We start from the raw sequence: 17,489 nt of genomic DNA on the forward strand, positions 1-17,489 counted from the left end.
CCCCATATGCCACACCCTTTCCACTTGCCTCCTCTCTCCTCCTGATCTGACCACTACTTCAGTCTAGGTGCTCTACTGTACCTATACTGAGCTCAGTTCCTCCTCAGTGCCTTTAATGAGAGACTCCTCTGTGTGGGGGTCCCCAGCACTGAGCCACTGCTCACACACCACCTCCTCTAGGAAGCCTGCCCAGATGCTGCTGCTGGAGGGGCACCTCCACACGTTTCCTTGCTGTGCTTCATGTTCTCCATGCTGCTCATCATACTTTGAAAGTGCATTGTTCATTTATCTATGTGCCCGTCTTTCTGCTCCTCACCAGAATGGAGGACCATGACAGCCGAGACTTTTCTTTCTTTCTTTCTTTTTTTTTTTTCTTGAGACAGAGTCTCAAGCTGTCACCCTGGGTAGAGTGCTCTGGTGTCATAGCTCACGACAACCTCCAACTTGGGCTCAAGCAAACCTCTTGCCTCAGTTTTTTCTAGTTTTAGTAGACATGGGGTCTCGCTTTTGCTCAGGCTGGTCTTAAACTCATGAGCTCAAGCAATCCACCCACCTCAGTCTCCCAGAGTGCCAGGATTACAGACATGAGCCAACACACCAGGCCCAGCCAAGACTTTTCTACATTCCTTGGCCACGGCACTGCCTGGCGGTGTGTGCTCCTTGAATAAATATATGGATAAACTGACAGATGAGTGAACACTTCAGCTGCAACTTTCTCAGCCAGGTTTCTCCTCTGCAAAATGGTCATGATGGTAACTTCTACCTCCAAGGCTATTTTCAATAATTCATAGCACTTCTGGCTTTAAGCTATTATCAGAGATGTGTCATATTTAAATTTTAAAATGTAATTTATGCAGCTCATTCCATCATTTTCACATTTCTGTCTTCATCAAAATAAAAAAGGATGGTTGAACAAAATGTTAGACCTTTCTAGTGAGCCGTTTACATTGTGTACCCACATGAGCCCATGGCCCTTGTTTGATGGCAATGATGGTGGCCACTGTTATCCTAAATAACCATTACATACAAGACACTGGAGACAGGCCCTGGAGAGGCCAAATGACCCTATGTGCCAACATCTACAAATTATTTATTTACTTCCAAGGCCTGCTGTCATACATAAGTTAAAAAAACTGAATTCCATAGCACCAGTCAAGGGTCCAGAGCATTCTGAACACCCAGTAAAATATTGACTAACAATAAATTTAGTATAAATAAAAATACTTCAAAATTATAGCCATTTTAAGAACAACAGATTTTTTTTTTTATTTTTAATTTCAGTGTGCTTGTTCATGTTTGTTTGAAGTACTCCTTTTTTGTTGATTTTCTTCTTTCTCCTGCGGTGCTGGCTGTTTTTGATGTTGTTGGTAGAGACGGGGTCTTACTCTGGCTGACTGCTGCTCATATGGGTTTTGAACTTCTGAGCTTAGGCAATCCACCCGCATCGGCCTCCCACAGCGCTGGGACTACAGGCGTGAGCCACCACGCCCGGCCAGAACAACAGATATTTTTAACTTGCAATCTATAGAGAGGGGGATGTGTCTAATACATACTATGTTAATTAATAACATTAATAATATGTACTTATACTATAAGGGTATAAAAATAACAAAAAACCACAAGAAAACAGAACAGCTCTTTAAAGAGATATCTTTGCTGTTCTCTGGACTTTATGGCATTTCTCTAAATAAAAAATAAAATTATTAGTCTCTCATCCACTTTCTTTCTCAGATGCTTAAAAAAACAAGACTTTATTACAACCTTTTTCCCCTTTTTCTAACCTTAGAGTTAAAATTTTAAAAAGCCAATAAAGGCTCAGCACCCGTAGCACAGTGGTTATGGCGCCTGCCACATACACCAAAGATGGCAGGTTCGATCCATCCTGGGCCACCTAAACAACAATGACAACTGCAACAAAAAATAGCCGGGTGTTGTGCCAGGTGCCTATCGCTTAAGCCCAAGAGTTTGAGGTAGCTGTGAGCTGTGACACCACAGCACTCTACCCAGGGCAACATAGTAAGACTCTGTCTCAAAATAAATAAATAAATAATAAAATAAAATTCATGAAAGAAAGGGAAGATTAAAAAAATAAATAAAAATCCGGGCAGCGCCTGTGGCTCAGTGAGTAGGGCGCCGGCCCCATATGCCGAGGGCGGAGGGTTCAAACCCAGCCCCGGCCAAACTGCAACAACAAAAAAAAATAGCCGGGCGTTGTGGCGGGCGCCTGTAGTCCCAGCTGCTCGGGAGGCTGAGGCAAGAGAATCGCTTAAGCTCATGAGTTGGAGGTTGCTGTGAGCTGTGTAAGGCCACGGCACTCTACCGAGGGCCATAAAGTGAGACTCTGTCTCTACAAAAAATAAATAAATAAATAAATAAAAATCCAATAAATAGGAGAACTATAAAGAAGGACATAAAAATAAAGATACACTTTTCTCACCTCATGTGCACAATGTAAAGGTATACAGCATACCCCTGGATGAAGGGCTCAGCTACCACTTGAACTTTACCTTACAAACATAAACAATGTCATTTAATCATTTGTACACTCATATTAATTGGAAATAAAAAGCTAAATAAATAAATTTTGGTGAAGTCTAATTTAAAAATCTATATACTTTTCATAAAAAATTTACATAAGAAAAAAAATTTACATAAGAAAAAATATTACATAAAAACTTTTTATCTTAAAATAATTTTTTAAATTTAACACAAAAATAGGACTTAAACGTGTCAAAAATAGTTCACATAACTCATGAAAGTTCATAAAATCTTTTTAAATTTTATATGTGATAACTTTTTTTTTTTGTAGAGACAGAGTCTCACTTTATAGCCCTTGGTAGAGTGCTATGGCCTCACACGGCTCACAGCAACCTCCAACTCATGGGCTTAAGCGATTCTCTTGCCTCGGCCTCCCGAGTAGCTGGGACTACAGGCGCCCGCCACAACGCCCGGCTATTTTTTGGTTTTTTTGCAGTTTGGCCGGGGCCGGGTTTGAACCTGCCACCCTCAGTACATGGGGCTGGCGCCCTACCGACTGAGCCACAGGCGCCTCCCTATATGTGATAACGATAATAAAAAACCTCTAAAACAATAAAATTTTTTGTTCTCAGTTTATAACTCATATATATATATTTTTTTGAGACAGAGTCTCACGCAGGCACCCTAGGGTTGAGTGCTGAGGTGTTATTGTTCACAGCAACTTCAAACTTTTGGGCTCAAGTGATCCTCTTGCCTCAGCTCCTCATGTAGCTGGGACAACAGGTGCCCACCACAATGCCTGGCTATTTTGAGAGATGGGGTCTCGCTCTTGCTCAGGCTGGTCTCGAACTTGTAAGCTCATGCGATTCACCTGCCTCAGCCTCCCAGAGTATAAGTCATATTTAAAGCATCATAAATTTCTGATCTTATACATAAACTAATAAATGCATCAAAAGTTCAAAGCTCAAAGTTAATCTGAAATTATAAAATTAAAATACAAAATTTATTAAACACTATCTTTTTACCTACTAAAAACTGTGATTGCTACATTACAAATGTCCTCAAAATAAAACACACTTAACAAACTCAATTGCTCATTTAAAACTAAAACAAAAGAGGAGGGTCTTCTTTACTTTTCAAACCACCAGCTACTTTTCTTCCCTAATTAACTCTACTGTGTCTGACTCTTACAGTATCCAGGCATATCCTTAATAAATGACTTCTTCTAATTTACACTATATTCCAGAAATTAATTTCTTCTCTTCCATTTATACTAAAAGGTAGTAAAAAACACCAAATAGTAACCAATTCTAATTTTCAAACTGTGCATGCTTAACTACATAAAAAATTTTGTTTTTTCCCTCTTAGACTATCCACTTACCACCAGACATCAACATTTACAACAACACCAAACATCCACCTACATGAACAACCACTGGACCAGTGATTTTCAACCAGTGCACCATGACACACTGGTATGCTGTGAGAGGATCTTAGGTGTGCCATGAAAAATTTTAAAGATCATTAATTATTTTCAAAAAAAGTTTCAAACCACAGTATCTTTTTTTACTCTTTTTTTGATCAATATAATTTAAGTGTGCCATGAAAGTTTAACCATAGGTTCAACTGCCATGAGATGAAAAAGGTTGAAAAATACTTATTTAAACAAATATCCACTTCCGCCCTGACAGAGAGTTGATTACAAAGCCCACTACTCACACTGCTCTCTTTTCAACAAAAAAAGGGTTAAAGCAGTCAATGACCCATTTCTCAAAGAACTGGGCTCTGCAAATAAAAGAAGAAGTACTAGACAGTTAATAAGACATAAACGGGACAGCTATCAAATACAACTAACCTACTTTAACTATTCTAAACTAACTTAAGTCAGACAAGCCTAAGTTATCATACTAAATTAGCATAAAATAGAACTAATCAAGACCTCACAAGAAAATTTCCTTAAAATAAAAACTAATCAATGTCCCAAAGACTGTCTGACATAGACAAATATAGTCATACGTCATATAAAATATTTTTATAACACCCTAACTAAGACTTTAGGGAGAAGACTCCGCTCCAAAAAATATAACTAGCCAAATATTTAGTCTACAATAAAAAGTCTTTAAAACACACAATTAAAATAACAATATCTCTAAATAAACTACTCTCAAACACCTGAGTGGGATTTGTGGCCCAGAACAGAGAAAAAGGACACCAGACTCCAGCTAAAACAATACATCCCTTCATCTTCTTAATCAACTTAGACTATAACAATTTCTCAAAATATAGACATTCTACCTTTCCATCAAGATAAAAATGTATAAAATTATTTAATTCACACAATAATACATATATCCCAGCTACTCAGGAGGCTTAGGCAAAAGAATCACCTAAGCTCAGGAGTTGGAGGTTGCTGTGAGCTGTATGACGCCACCGCACTCTACTGAGGGCGATAAAAGTGAGACTCCGTCTCTACAAAAAAAAAAAAAAAAAAATTCTATTAAAAAAATTTATTCTAAACAAAAATATAACCACTTTAAAAAAAAAATAGGCCAGGCGCGGTGGCTCAGCCTGTAGTCCTAGCACTCTGGGGAGGCCAAGGCAGATGGATTGCCTGAACTCACCGGTTCCAGACCAGCCTGAGCCACAGCAAGACCCCCACCTCTAAAAACAGGCAGGCATTGTGGCGGGCGCCCATAGTCCAAGCTACTTGGGAGGCTGAGGCAAGAGGATCACTTGAGCCCAAGCGTTTGAGGTTCCTGTGAACTATGATGCCACTGCACTCTACCAAGGGCGACAAAGTGAGACTCTGTCTCAAAAAATAAATAAATAAATAAAATATTTTAACCTTATAATCTATAGAAGGAGATCCATTTTATACTATACTAGTTAATAACATTACTTATACTTTACCATAAAAATATAAACTTAACCCCCCCCAAAAAACAGAACTGTTCTTTAAAAAGATATCCTTGTAATTTGCAAAAATAAAATAAAAAGATATCCTTGCTGTTTATAAAAATAAAATTATTAATCTCTCAAGCACTTCTCCAGTAATTAACTTAAACGACAGGCTCATTAGTCCAACAACAGCCACACTCACTCAGAGGAAAAGCACGAAGAGGAAACAGGTGCAGGGCGAGCTGCACTGACAAGCCTGAGCTGCACACAGGTGTCTGCAGACTGCTGGGACTTGCACCTTCGCGAGCAGCCACACGTTGTGAAGGGAGGTTGCCGGGAGCCAAAACATATCACAAAAATGCCCCTTGCTAGCCTGCTTGATTTGCGGTTTTACAGCAAACTACTCTCAGGAATTCAACCATAACAGCAACGGTACTTTCCCCTTGCCTATCTCTTCAAAAATGCACCCCCCGCCTTAGGGTCCTTCTCCTAGTAATTTTCCAGAAACTAGCCACCTCCCCGCCCTGTTAGGAATAGCCCTTAGTTACTTCCTCTTTGTGTGCTTATAAGTCCAGCTGAAAAATAAACTCCACGGAGCTTGATCAGACTCTTGACTTGCTCTCATTCTTTCGTGTCTCTTGTCCCCTCATTCGACTGACCCCTTTTGTTTCCCAGGTCCCCGTTGAATTCCCCGCGGGCCGGGGAAGGAGGTGAGCGAGTGCATTGAACTGTCAGGTAGGAAATGGGTATTTCCCGATTTGGGAGTTTATGGTCGCCACCTGGGACAATGTCCCTGCTTAGGGTCAAATACCTGGGAGTGCTCTGCGTGTGGTGGCAAACATGACCTAGCAATCCGTCACCACTGGGGAATCTGAGGAGCGAGAAAAAGAGCATTATTTATCGTGCTGCTATTGCGAGTTCCCCAGAAGTATAAAATTATTGGAAGTAAGCGACTTTTTTTTTTCCTCAGAGTGAGAATCTCTCTGTCTCCTCAGGTAGAGTGCCGTGGCCTTAGCTCACAGCAACCTCAAACTCCTGGGCTCCAGCGGTCCTCCCGCCTCAGCCTCCCTCAGTAGCTGGGACTACAGGCGCTGCCACCCCGCCAGGCCAGGAAGTAAAAACGACTTTTATAAACAACCCTCTCAACACCCTGTCAGTAAAACAGAGACGACATCAAACTTGCTTGCAAAGGCCGAGCCCGACCCCAATCCAGCGCAACACAGCTGTGGAACCAAGCGCCCAGGTAACGTTGTGTGAGGTCACTTCAGTGTGGAGAAACCACTCAGTGGGCTTCACACCAGCGGCCAAAGCAGCATGGGTGTGGAGGACCTCGGTGTGGACACAGTGGGCTCTCCGTTTCCACTTTACACACGGAGCCCCCCTCCCGGGTCTCTGAACCAGCTGTCCCTCAGCAGGTGGGGCTGGGACAGGAAGGTCACACTCACGGTTGCAGTCCCGGAGCCCCGGCGTCCCGAGGGCGTAGCGCTGAGTAGCGGTGCCTCATCCGCTCAGGCAGAGCTGCACTGCGGGGGCCCCGCGTTCTCTCACCCCAGAGCGCGGCGGGGCCGCGCGTCCTCTCACCCAGCACACTGAGGCGGCGGCGCTACGGGCAGGACAGGCGGTCACCCCCTGCTGGCCGTGGCGGGCATTGCAGCCTCGCCATGCTCTGTGCCCCGAGAGTGAGGTGGGACCTTACTTCCAGTTCCTGTCCCCCCACACTCATCTCCTGGTGCTGTTCCTGCCCTAATCCACAGACCTTGTGGGTGTTCCCGCACCTGTTGACAGGAGCTTTGCGTGTGTGATTAATTTAACGATTTTGAGATCAGAAATGATACAGGATTACCCTGGGTGGGCCCAGTGTAATCTCAAGGGTCTCTGTAAGAGAGTGGCGGGAGGCCACCGGGAGAGGACTCTCTGCTGCGGGTTCGGCGGTGGCGGCGAGGGGCTACAAGCCGAAGCCGGCAGCCTGTGTGGCAAAGGGGGCGGGGGGCATACACTGCCCCTGACACGCAGAAGTCAGGCAGTGCTGCCAGCGCCTCGACTTCAGACTCCTCCAAAACTGCAAGAATTGTAACAGATTTGTGGGTTTTAAGCCACTAAGTTTGTGGTAATTTGTTACAGTATTAGGAATCTAATACAACTGGCATTTGCTACTCATTCCATTAAAACAATTAAGTTATCTTTAAAACAAGAGGTAAAAAGAATGAGGCTCTGCCCTATTTCATCCCTTCCTTTTCTGCACGGGGCCTCGTAGGGTCCTACATTTCCTAAGGATTATTAGTCTAATCCACCTTTCAATCAGAATCTGCCCTGAAGCTCCTCTCCAAATAACTTCACTGATAATCCACCAATCCACATCGAAATGATGCGGATCCTTGATTTTTCAGCCTCTTGGCCATATTTGAGATTTATGCCAGGCTCTCCTTCCAAAAGGGGCTCTTCTCCCTCAATTTCAATTCACTGTTCTCTGCAAAACCTACTTTTTTTCTTACATTCCCAATCAGGTTTCGTGGCCCCACCATATATTTCTTACAGCTCAAGTGAGGAATCTTGAAGCCATTGTTTATCACAAGGGCCCCTCAATCCTCAGAGAATTCTACCTCATGCTATGTTTAAATTCCATATTCTCCTTTATGTCATCTCTTCACTGACTAGAATAAGCTTTATATTTTATCATCTGTTTTATTGCAATAAAAATGCAATAAATTCATTTCTTGACTCCAGCCTGCTCCTGAAGTTCCATTTTCCACTCTTCCTGCAAAGGTAATTTCTCTAACATGTAAATCTGATCATGTTACTTCCAAAGTTGACCCTGACCACCGACACTTACCCTCACCCTCACCCTAGCCCAGAACCTAACTCTGACCCTGAACCTAACTCTGACTCTGACCCTAACCCCTAACCCTGACCCTGACCCTAATCCTAGCCCTGACCTGCCCTGACCCTAACCCCAACCCCTAATCCTGACCCTTACCATAACATCTAAGTACACTGTTACAATTATTGCTGTTAATGTATACCAAATTATATCAGAATGTTTGTGGTCTCATGCAATTGTGGGACACATTCATTACCCATTTATGTAAATACCACCAAAGGATGTTAATTGTCTTTTCATTTTGATCCTTCCTCTACTATTTTGCATACTAAATAAGACAAAGACGTCTCTCTTGGACTACTAGGGCCCTGTTATAGGAAATAATTTGAGGCCAGGCACAGTGGGCTCCAACCTGTAATCTCATTACTGTGGGAGGCAGAGGCTGATGGATCACCTCAACTCAGGAGTTCTAGACCAACCTGAGCAAAGTGAGGCCCCACCTCTACTAAAAATGGAAAAGCCACTGGGCATTGTGGCAGGCACCTATAGTCCCAGATTCTTGGGAGTCTGAGGCAAGAGGATCACTTGAACACAGGAGTTGTATTTTGCTGTAAGCTATAATGACACTCTACCCCAGTGACTCTGTAAGACTCTCTCTCAACAAAAACAAGATAAAATTTGACATTTTAATTGGTAGATGTTTGTCAAATATCGAAAGTTTAAACTTTTGAAATCATAAAATCCAATCACAGCTCACTGCAAAATAAATCCTTAATTTAGCCAAAGTGATAATTTAAAGATTTCAAAAACCAGGTATCTACCCAAAAGAAAAAAAATTATTTCAGCATACGGATTTTTACATTAGCTTGTTTATCAAAGCTCAATTTACAATCACCAAGATGGAGAATCAACCCAAGTGCCCACTAACCCATGAATGGATTCTTAAACTTGCTATATGTATATCACAAGAATATTATATAGCCATGAAAAGATGGAGACTTGGCTGGGAACAGCTCACATCTTGCAATCACTCTCGGAGGCTGAGGCAAGTGGATCCCTGAGCTTGGGAGTTTGAGACCAGCCTGAACAAAATCAAGACCCCATCTCTACTAAAAATGGAAAAACTAGCAGGGCGTGTGGCAGGCACCTACAGTCCCAATTACTTGGAGGCTGAGGCAAGAGAATCACTTAAGCTCAAGAGTTTAACTTTTCTGTGAGCTATAAACCCATGGTGCTCTACCCAGGGTGACAGGGTGAGATTCTGTTTTAAGAACAAAAATAAAAAAGATGGAGACCTTACATGTTTTGTATTAACCTGGATAAAGCTGGACAATTTTCTCTTTAGTAAAGTGTCACAAGAATGGAAAAGCAAGTATCCAATGTATTCAATATTAATAAGCCAGTATACAAACTAATACGCACCCATACAAGAGAAAAAAATTAATTTAATTCAAGTTGGGGGGAGAGGGAGGACGGAGGGTACAGGAGGGAGAGGGATTGGTGTGACCTCACCTAATTGGCACAATGTAAGGGTACATGGCACACCTTCTGGGTGAAGGGCACAACTGCAACAGGGACCTTACCTAACAAATGCAAACATTCTAACCTAATTGTTATTAATCTGAAATTTCAAAAAATGATTCCAAAAAGCAAAAAACTTCACCTTAGATAGAGAGGACACTAACTTTCCCAGTCATAAAACCTAATAAAAACAAACTAAAAGGCTAATAAAGAGGCAAACTGACTTTGTCTCTCTCTCCCCTTTTTTATGCAATTTATTCAAAAGACAAAAATCTTTTACCATTTCTATTAATACTACATGAAGATCTTGTTTAAAAGCAAAAACCAAATTTTACCTTTTCATTAGTGTTTTACTAAAGGTAAAGCTAAATTTAATAAAACACCATAAGCCAATATGTTCAATCTCAATCAGTTTTGACCACAAGGAAAGAGGTCTATAAACTTTTGATAACCTTAAAAAATTTTTTCCATTCTCTTTCTTTCCCAACTTTTTATATACAAATACTTTTATCCATCTTTATTCTTTATTTCCCTAATTTAAAACAATCCTTAATAACCTCTAAACTAGACAAAATTTCTTTCCTTTTAACAAAAGCCATATCCCTATGCCTACTTACAGACTTTATAACCCTAAAAACTCCTTTTTAAAATAAACTTTATATATAGTATTGTTTCTCTTATATCTAATAGCTTTGATTACATATATTAATTACAATGTTAACTTCCAGTAACCCCTAGCTTTAGTGAAAAACCTAGGAAGTAAAACAAATTTTGAAATGTTTTATCAGCCTCCATTTTTATTAACAGATCTAAATATATTTGACTTTGTATACCATATAAAAAAAAGATGTCAAAGTACATAAATAATAAACTTGTTTTTAATAATCATTCATTTTAACTTACTTAGAAATGACTCAGACATTTGATGATTATCTGTTACTTAATTTAATATAACATGACTTTAAGATTTTAAATTACTGGAAAGAATTTGAAACTAGACACAAGTACCCTCTCTTATGTCTTTCTCAATCGTCCTGGGTCCCAAGTAGGTATGCGGCACTCAAGGATGGTTATGAAGAGAAGGGCAAGGACCATCTGGGTATTCAGTTTACACACGGAGTGTAGAGCTCAGGCGTAAGGACAAACCTATAGTGACAATGGCTGAGTCTTCACAGCATAATCAGAAGGCTGGGAAGAATTCCAGATGTTCCCAGACCTTACCATGGCCATGTGGCTAAACCTCAGAATTTTAAATGATTAAATTTAAAGGCATAATTTAGTATCATAGAAATTACAGTTTTATGACCTTAAAACATGTAGCAAAGAGTACAAACCCACCTGGCTGATAGACTCAGACAAACTGTTTAATTGCAGAGATGTTCTTATCTTACTTTGTTTTACTAACTGTTTTTAAATTATCTTTATTTACCAAATATTATTAAAATCACATGACCTTGAAAAGCACTTGGGCTTATTTATTTAATTTATGAGCACTCAGTTTGTCAAGTTAAGTCGGTACCATGTGTAGACAATATATAAACATATGTATAGATATATACATATATATGGACACAATATATAACATATACATAAAGACTTCATAGTTCTGATTTTAGAATTTTAGACGTAAGACGTTAAAGTATATTAGTTTAATGGGGATGTGAACTAAAATAAAATTTTGAGCTGCTCCCTCCCCAAGCAGAAAAGAAACCAAACTCTATAAAATAATTTGAAAGGGTTTATTGTTTTGTTATTATTATTATTATTATTTTTGTAGAGACAGTCTCACTTTGTCACCCTTGGTAGAGTGCCATGGTGTCACTCCTCACAACAACCTCCAGTTCCTGGGCCCAGGCAATTCTCTTGCCTCAGCCTCCCAAGTAGCTGGGACTACAGGCACCTGCCACAATGCCCAGCTATTTTTTTTTTTAATTTTTTTTCCCAGCTATTTTTTGTTGCAGTTTAGCAGGGCCAAGTATGAACCCGCCACCCTCGGTATATGGGGCTGGTGCCCCACTCACTGAGCCACAGGCACGACCCTGAAGGGGTTTATTTTTAGCCAAATTTGAGAAACATGGCCTGGAATCACACCCACAAAGTCTTGAGCAAGTAGACTCACTGTGGTTGGGTTACACTTTAGTTTTATAATTTCAGGAAGATAGAAATTATATAAACATATAAAGTAGTAAATCAATATGTGGAAAGTGTACACGTATTGCCTACAAATGTGGACCATCTCAAAGCAGGAAATTACAGGTTATAGGTGATTTGTAACTGGTGAAAGAAATAAAGTGTTATCTAAACTTTAGACTCTAAGCAGGCGTCCTCAAACTTTTTACACAGGGGCCAATTCACTGTCCCTCAAACCATTGGAGGGCCGGACTATAGTTAAAAAAAAAAAAAAAAAAACTATGAACAAATTCCTATGCACACTGCACATATCTTACTTTGAAGTAAAAAAACAAAACGGGAACAAATACAATCACAGCGCCTCATGTGTCCCGTGGGCCACAGTTGGAGTACCCCTGCAAAGACTCAGAATGCTTTAAATTAAGAAAGTCTATTGGGTGGCGCCTGTGGCTCAGTGAGTAGGGTGCCAGCCCCATATAACAAGGGTAGCGGGTTCAAACCCGACCTCGGCCAAACTGCAACCAAAAAATAGCCGGGCGTTGTGGTGGGCGCCTGTAGTCCCAGCTGCTCGGGAGGCTGAGGCAAGAGAATCGCGTAAGCCCAAAAGCTGGAGGTTGCTGTGAGCCGTGTGACGTCATGGCCCTCTACAGGCGGCACAGTGAGACTCTGTCTCTACAAAAAAAAAGAAAGTCTATCAATTATAGACAAGCCACCAGATACATACCCAGACTCAAGTGATTTTTTATGTATATTAAGGACATGCAGGTTTGTATTGCATAGCCTTAGGCCTGTTAATGAGTCAAAAAGGACATCTCTAAGAAGGGAGAGGCGTATGATGAGGCATGTCAGATCTCCCTTCTCATAGCTAGCAACTAAATTTTAAGATACACATTGGCCAAGAGGGGGATCCATTCAGTCAGCTGCTGGGAGGGGGAACCTGAAAACTTTATTTTAGTTCCCATCACATTTTTTTCCCAATTGGTATTCTTTATTTTTCCACCACATTTTTATATAGCCATATTTTCTAGGGTCTCAGCTTTTTCAGCTGGCTGTCTATGCACAAAATCTGAAAGCATTGAGTGTTCTCACTGGTGGAAGAAGAGAAAAAAACACAACCTCTCCAACCCTAACCTTAACCCAAACCCTAACCCAAACCCAACCACAACCATAACCCTAATCCCTAACCCCAACCCTAACCCTAACCCCAACCCTAACTCTAACCCTAAACCTACCCCTACCCCTAACCCCTAACCCTAGTACCTGTGGAACTCCAGTGAGGGGGTGGGGCTTGGCGGAGGGACATATATTCTCAATAAATAGCAGCTGCACAGGTTGCTTGGAGCCTCTTCCCAGGCACATATGGGAAGGCCCACCTCCTGCAAGCTTTGAGCTTACAATCCATTGTCTGGCCTGCTTCCTTGGTCATGACACAGACAGGAATTGGATGGCTTCCTCAGTATACTTTGTAATAATCTACATGAACTACAAGAAAATACAATTTCTTCCTTGGTTGAATCACAAAAGAATGTGGAATCTTAACTGAAGACCTAAAGACAATAAAGTAAACCCATTCACAGGTGTTTTTTTTTTTTTTTTTGGAGACAGAGTCTTACTAGGTCACCCTTGGTAGAGTGCTGTGGCATCACAGCTCACAGTAACGTCAATCTCTTGGGTTTAAGCAATTCTCTTGCCTTAGCCAGGATAATATAAAAAAATTATAACTTGGAGAATATAAAAGAAAATTTTATGATGACTTCATATGACTTAATCATCTATGTTGCACAATCTGAATGTTGTAAAACTAATTTAGAACCACAAAAATACCATAGCCACTGTTGGCTGTAATGGTAATGACTATAAAACAATTGAGAATACTTCTTTTGATCTGCTAATATTTAAGAACTTACTATATCTAGAACCCTATGCTGAAGCACAGTATGATAAAACTTGATATTTCCTCACATCAAGGTAAAAGATGAATATGGAGAAACATACCCTTGTAGGAAAATGGTTATAACATTTAACATGTAGCTACTTTATAACTTGATAGGATGACATGGATAGTTACTACCTTTCATTAACTAAGACCTGATTTCTTATTGTTTCTGTCTCATTGATGACATTTAAAATGTAAATTAATGTGCTTTTAATTCTTAATGATTGGTTATAAATATAATTCATGATTTATCTTCCTCAGTATATGAAGCTTTAAACCAAAACTAAATCTCCAAACCATAATCTATAAATGTTAGGTATATGAAATACAACTTCTGGCATCCTAAAAATTTGAGTAATGAACATCTAAAGTTTTATTAAATGAGCCTATTATGAGATGGCATAACTCTTTGGTCAGTAAAACTGTTGACATGACATAGGAGTAAAGAGTTCTTTTTCTTTGGAAAATGAAGGGGAAGGAATGCATATCTCTATCACTTGAAATGAGAGAAGGAAACACTTCTAAGACTCTTCTTTTAGGTAATACCTGCATTTAAAGCAACTTTAAAATAATATTGCTAATTTTTTCTAGTTGATATGCATGAAACTTTTCAGAGAAATGATTAACATCAAAAATTAGTAAAAATAATAGCATAGATAGATAAATTTGAGACAGAGTCTCACCATGTCACCCTTGGTAGAATGCCATGGTGTCACAGCTCACAGCAACCTCAAACTCTTGGGCTCAAGCGATTCTCTTGCAGCCTCCAAAGCAGCTGGAACCACAGGCACCTGCCACAACACCCTGATATCTTTTGTTGCAGTTGTCATTGTTGGTTAGCTGGCCCAGGCCAGGCTTCAACCCGCCACCTTTGGTGTATGTGGCTGGCACCATAACCACTGCTACAGGTGCTGAGCCAATAATAGTTATTGAGCAACTCACTATGTGTTTATTCCTCCTGCTAATATAGATTGATATTCTATTAGTAACTCAGTTTTCTGAAGAGGAAATGACCTTATGAGCATCTAACAGCATTTACATCATCCTATAGGTGGTGGTAGTGATTATATTACCTGAAAGAGCCACTTTTTAGTTGTTTTTCTATGTGTTTCTTGGCTGCTTGAAATTGTGGCAGTTCATCATACCTCTACATAGTGTATTTACCTTAAACCCACTGGGAACTTTTGAGGTATATATTTTAAAGCTGATCTGCTTTTTATAAATTCATTGTTTTGAAATGGTTAAAAGTGGTAGACAACTAGGCCCAGAGTGGTGGCTCATACCTGTGATACTAGCACTTTGGGGGAGCTAGGTGCGTGGGTGTGCTGGGGTGGTGGTAGTGGTTCTTGTTGTTGGTGTTGTTGTGAGTGAGTGGGATGGGGTGGTGGTGGTGGTGGTTGTGGTTGGTAGTGGTGGCCCTCACGAGCCTGGTCTGCCAGCCCAGGCTCACCACTCCTACCCCAACCCTCCCTGAGATTTTTCTCAAGCTACTCAGAGGACTTGTGAGCTATGATGTTGGCCATCCACTCTCAGTCACCCCCACAGAGACTTTCCTTGTGTGTGACCACATGGGCCCTCAGGCCTGATACCACTGCCTGCCACTTTCACGACACACAGGCTGTCAGTGATCCTGTTTGCAAACCACAAAAGGACCTTATAGTCCTCTGTCCTGGATCTTGCTGCAATGCCAGTGTCCCCTCCATGACACAGGGCACTCTTCTTTGATGGCCTCCCTCTCCCTCCCCAGGCTTGGAGAATCTGCTCTCAGGTTGAAGGTGAGATGGAGTAGAAGGGGGTCACCCCACTTTCTTTCTTTTTTTTTATTAAATCATAGCTATGTACGTTAATGCAATCATGGGCCCACTTTCTTTCTGAACGCTTCTCAGCTCTCTTCTCAGCATTTTGCCCATCACTTCTTCCTTTGGGGCACCATGATTAAAATAACTTTTATTCAGTCACTGAGCAATGTTTGTGGGGACACAAAACATTCCAGAGCCAGCTCCCTGCTTCCACGCGCTTTAGCCTAGCCCTTCCTGCTAGCTATGGGGCTGTAGGACAGCTATCCAGGCAGAGGAACACAAATCATAGAAACATACAGGAGACTAGTGGTTGCCAGAGCTGGAGAAGAGAGAACAGAGAGTGACTGCAAATGGACATGGAGTCTCTTTGGAAGGTGATGAAATGTTCTGAAATTGGAAAATGGTGATGGTTGTAGAACTTTGCTAATAGACTAAAAAAGGCTGGCTGACTTGGTGGCTCATACCTGTAATTTCAGCTCTTTGGACACTGAGTCAGGAGAATCTCTTGGACCCAGGACTTCAAGACCAGCCTAGACAACATGAGACTCTGACTCTATAAAAAATAAAATAATTAGCATAGCGGCACATACCTGTAGTCACAGCTACTTGTCGGAGGCTGAGGCAAGAGGATTACTTGAGCCCAGGAGTTGGAGGCTACAGTGAGCTGTGATGCTGCTGCTGCACTCTAAGCTGGGTGCTGTGTGACCCTGTCTCTGAATAAATAAATAAATCCCACACTGTGAAACTTCAGGAACCTGAAAGCAAGAGCCCATAAATTTCTGGGGGAAGAAGGATTCTTTCTATAGAAAGGATCAAAAATTAGATGACAGGCCTACACTCTGAGCAGCTGGCTGGGGTGCTGGGGATGGGGTGGGGTGGGGGCAGTGTATCCTCTGTGCCTCATTGTCCCCTAGCACCACCTGGACATCGCACAGGCTGCCAGCACCATGAAGATCTGGACCTCAGAGAACGTCTTTGACCAGACATGAGAAACTGTTACAATAGCTGTGATGCAGAAATACCCAAACCCTATGAACTCAAGTGTGGTCGGAGATGATGTGTTGGACAGACACATAGATCACTCTGGGAAGTTGCACAGCCATAGGCTTCTCAGCACAGAGCAGGAACTTCCTTCCATTGTAAAGTCTCTTATTGATGCAGCAAGAACCAAAACTATGTGCAAGAACATTCTGTAGTTGATCCTGTAGAGAAGACAATGGAACTTAAATCTACTAATATTTCATTTATAAATATTTTTTCAGTAGATGAGAGACTTATATACAAACCACATCCTCAGGACCTAGAAAAAACTATTTTGACTCAAAAAGCCATAATCACTGTGAAAGGAGTCAGCCTTAGCAGTTACCTTGAAGGACTAATGATAAGCACCATATCTTCAAATGCTAGTAAAGGCTGAGAAGCAATGGAATGGGTAATACATAAATTAAATGCTGAGACTGAAACACTGACAGCTTCAGCAAGAGAAAGCATAAGGACTTTCTCTTATGGTGGTAACAGCAGCACTTGTAGAAAAATGATAATAAAAGTTTGTAGACAATGTTGGGCCCCCCAGGTCTCTACAAGCTGGCAATACATTTATTTGTTATTTAAAAAAATACAAATGTATTTTAGGTATAATTTTTTTTAATAAGCTAATGTAAGGCTGTGTGACTTGACATGAAAACAGACATTCAGGGCTTCTAAATAAAAGGAATCATGTGAAATTAGTGTTGTTTGAATTGACAGTCTAATTTTCAGGGTTCCAGTAGTTATGTGAAAATTTAACAGTTTTTTAAGTACTTGGAAATTAGTATTGGTATTTAATCTCCTAAGGTAGAATTTTAAGGCTTTTCATGCACTGGAGCTCTACCTGGCTTGGACCAAAACAGAGTAGAGCCGCCTCGTCCAT

The 17,489-nt window shown here is 40.9% G+C and overlaps 1 pseudogene; it reads left to right on the forward strand.

The window, feature by feature from the left end:
• The first annotated feature begins 16,527 nt into the window (after positions 1 to 16,527).
• Positions 16,528 to 17,118, forward strand: LOC128571569 (PRELI domain containing protein 3B-like; annotated as a pseudogene).
• Positions 17,119 to 17,489: the final 371 nt, after the last annotated feature.

This window comes from Nycticebus coucang, chromosome 19, assembly GCF_027406575.1.
Source record: "Nycticebus coucang isolate mNycCou1 chromosome 19, mNycCou1.pri, whole genome shotgun sequence".
Taxonomy (NCBI): Eukaryota; Metazoa; Chordata; class Mammalia; order Primates; family Lorisidae; genus Nycticebus; species Nycticebus coucang.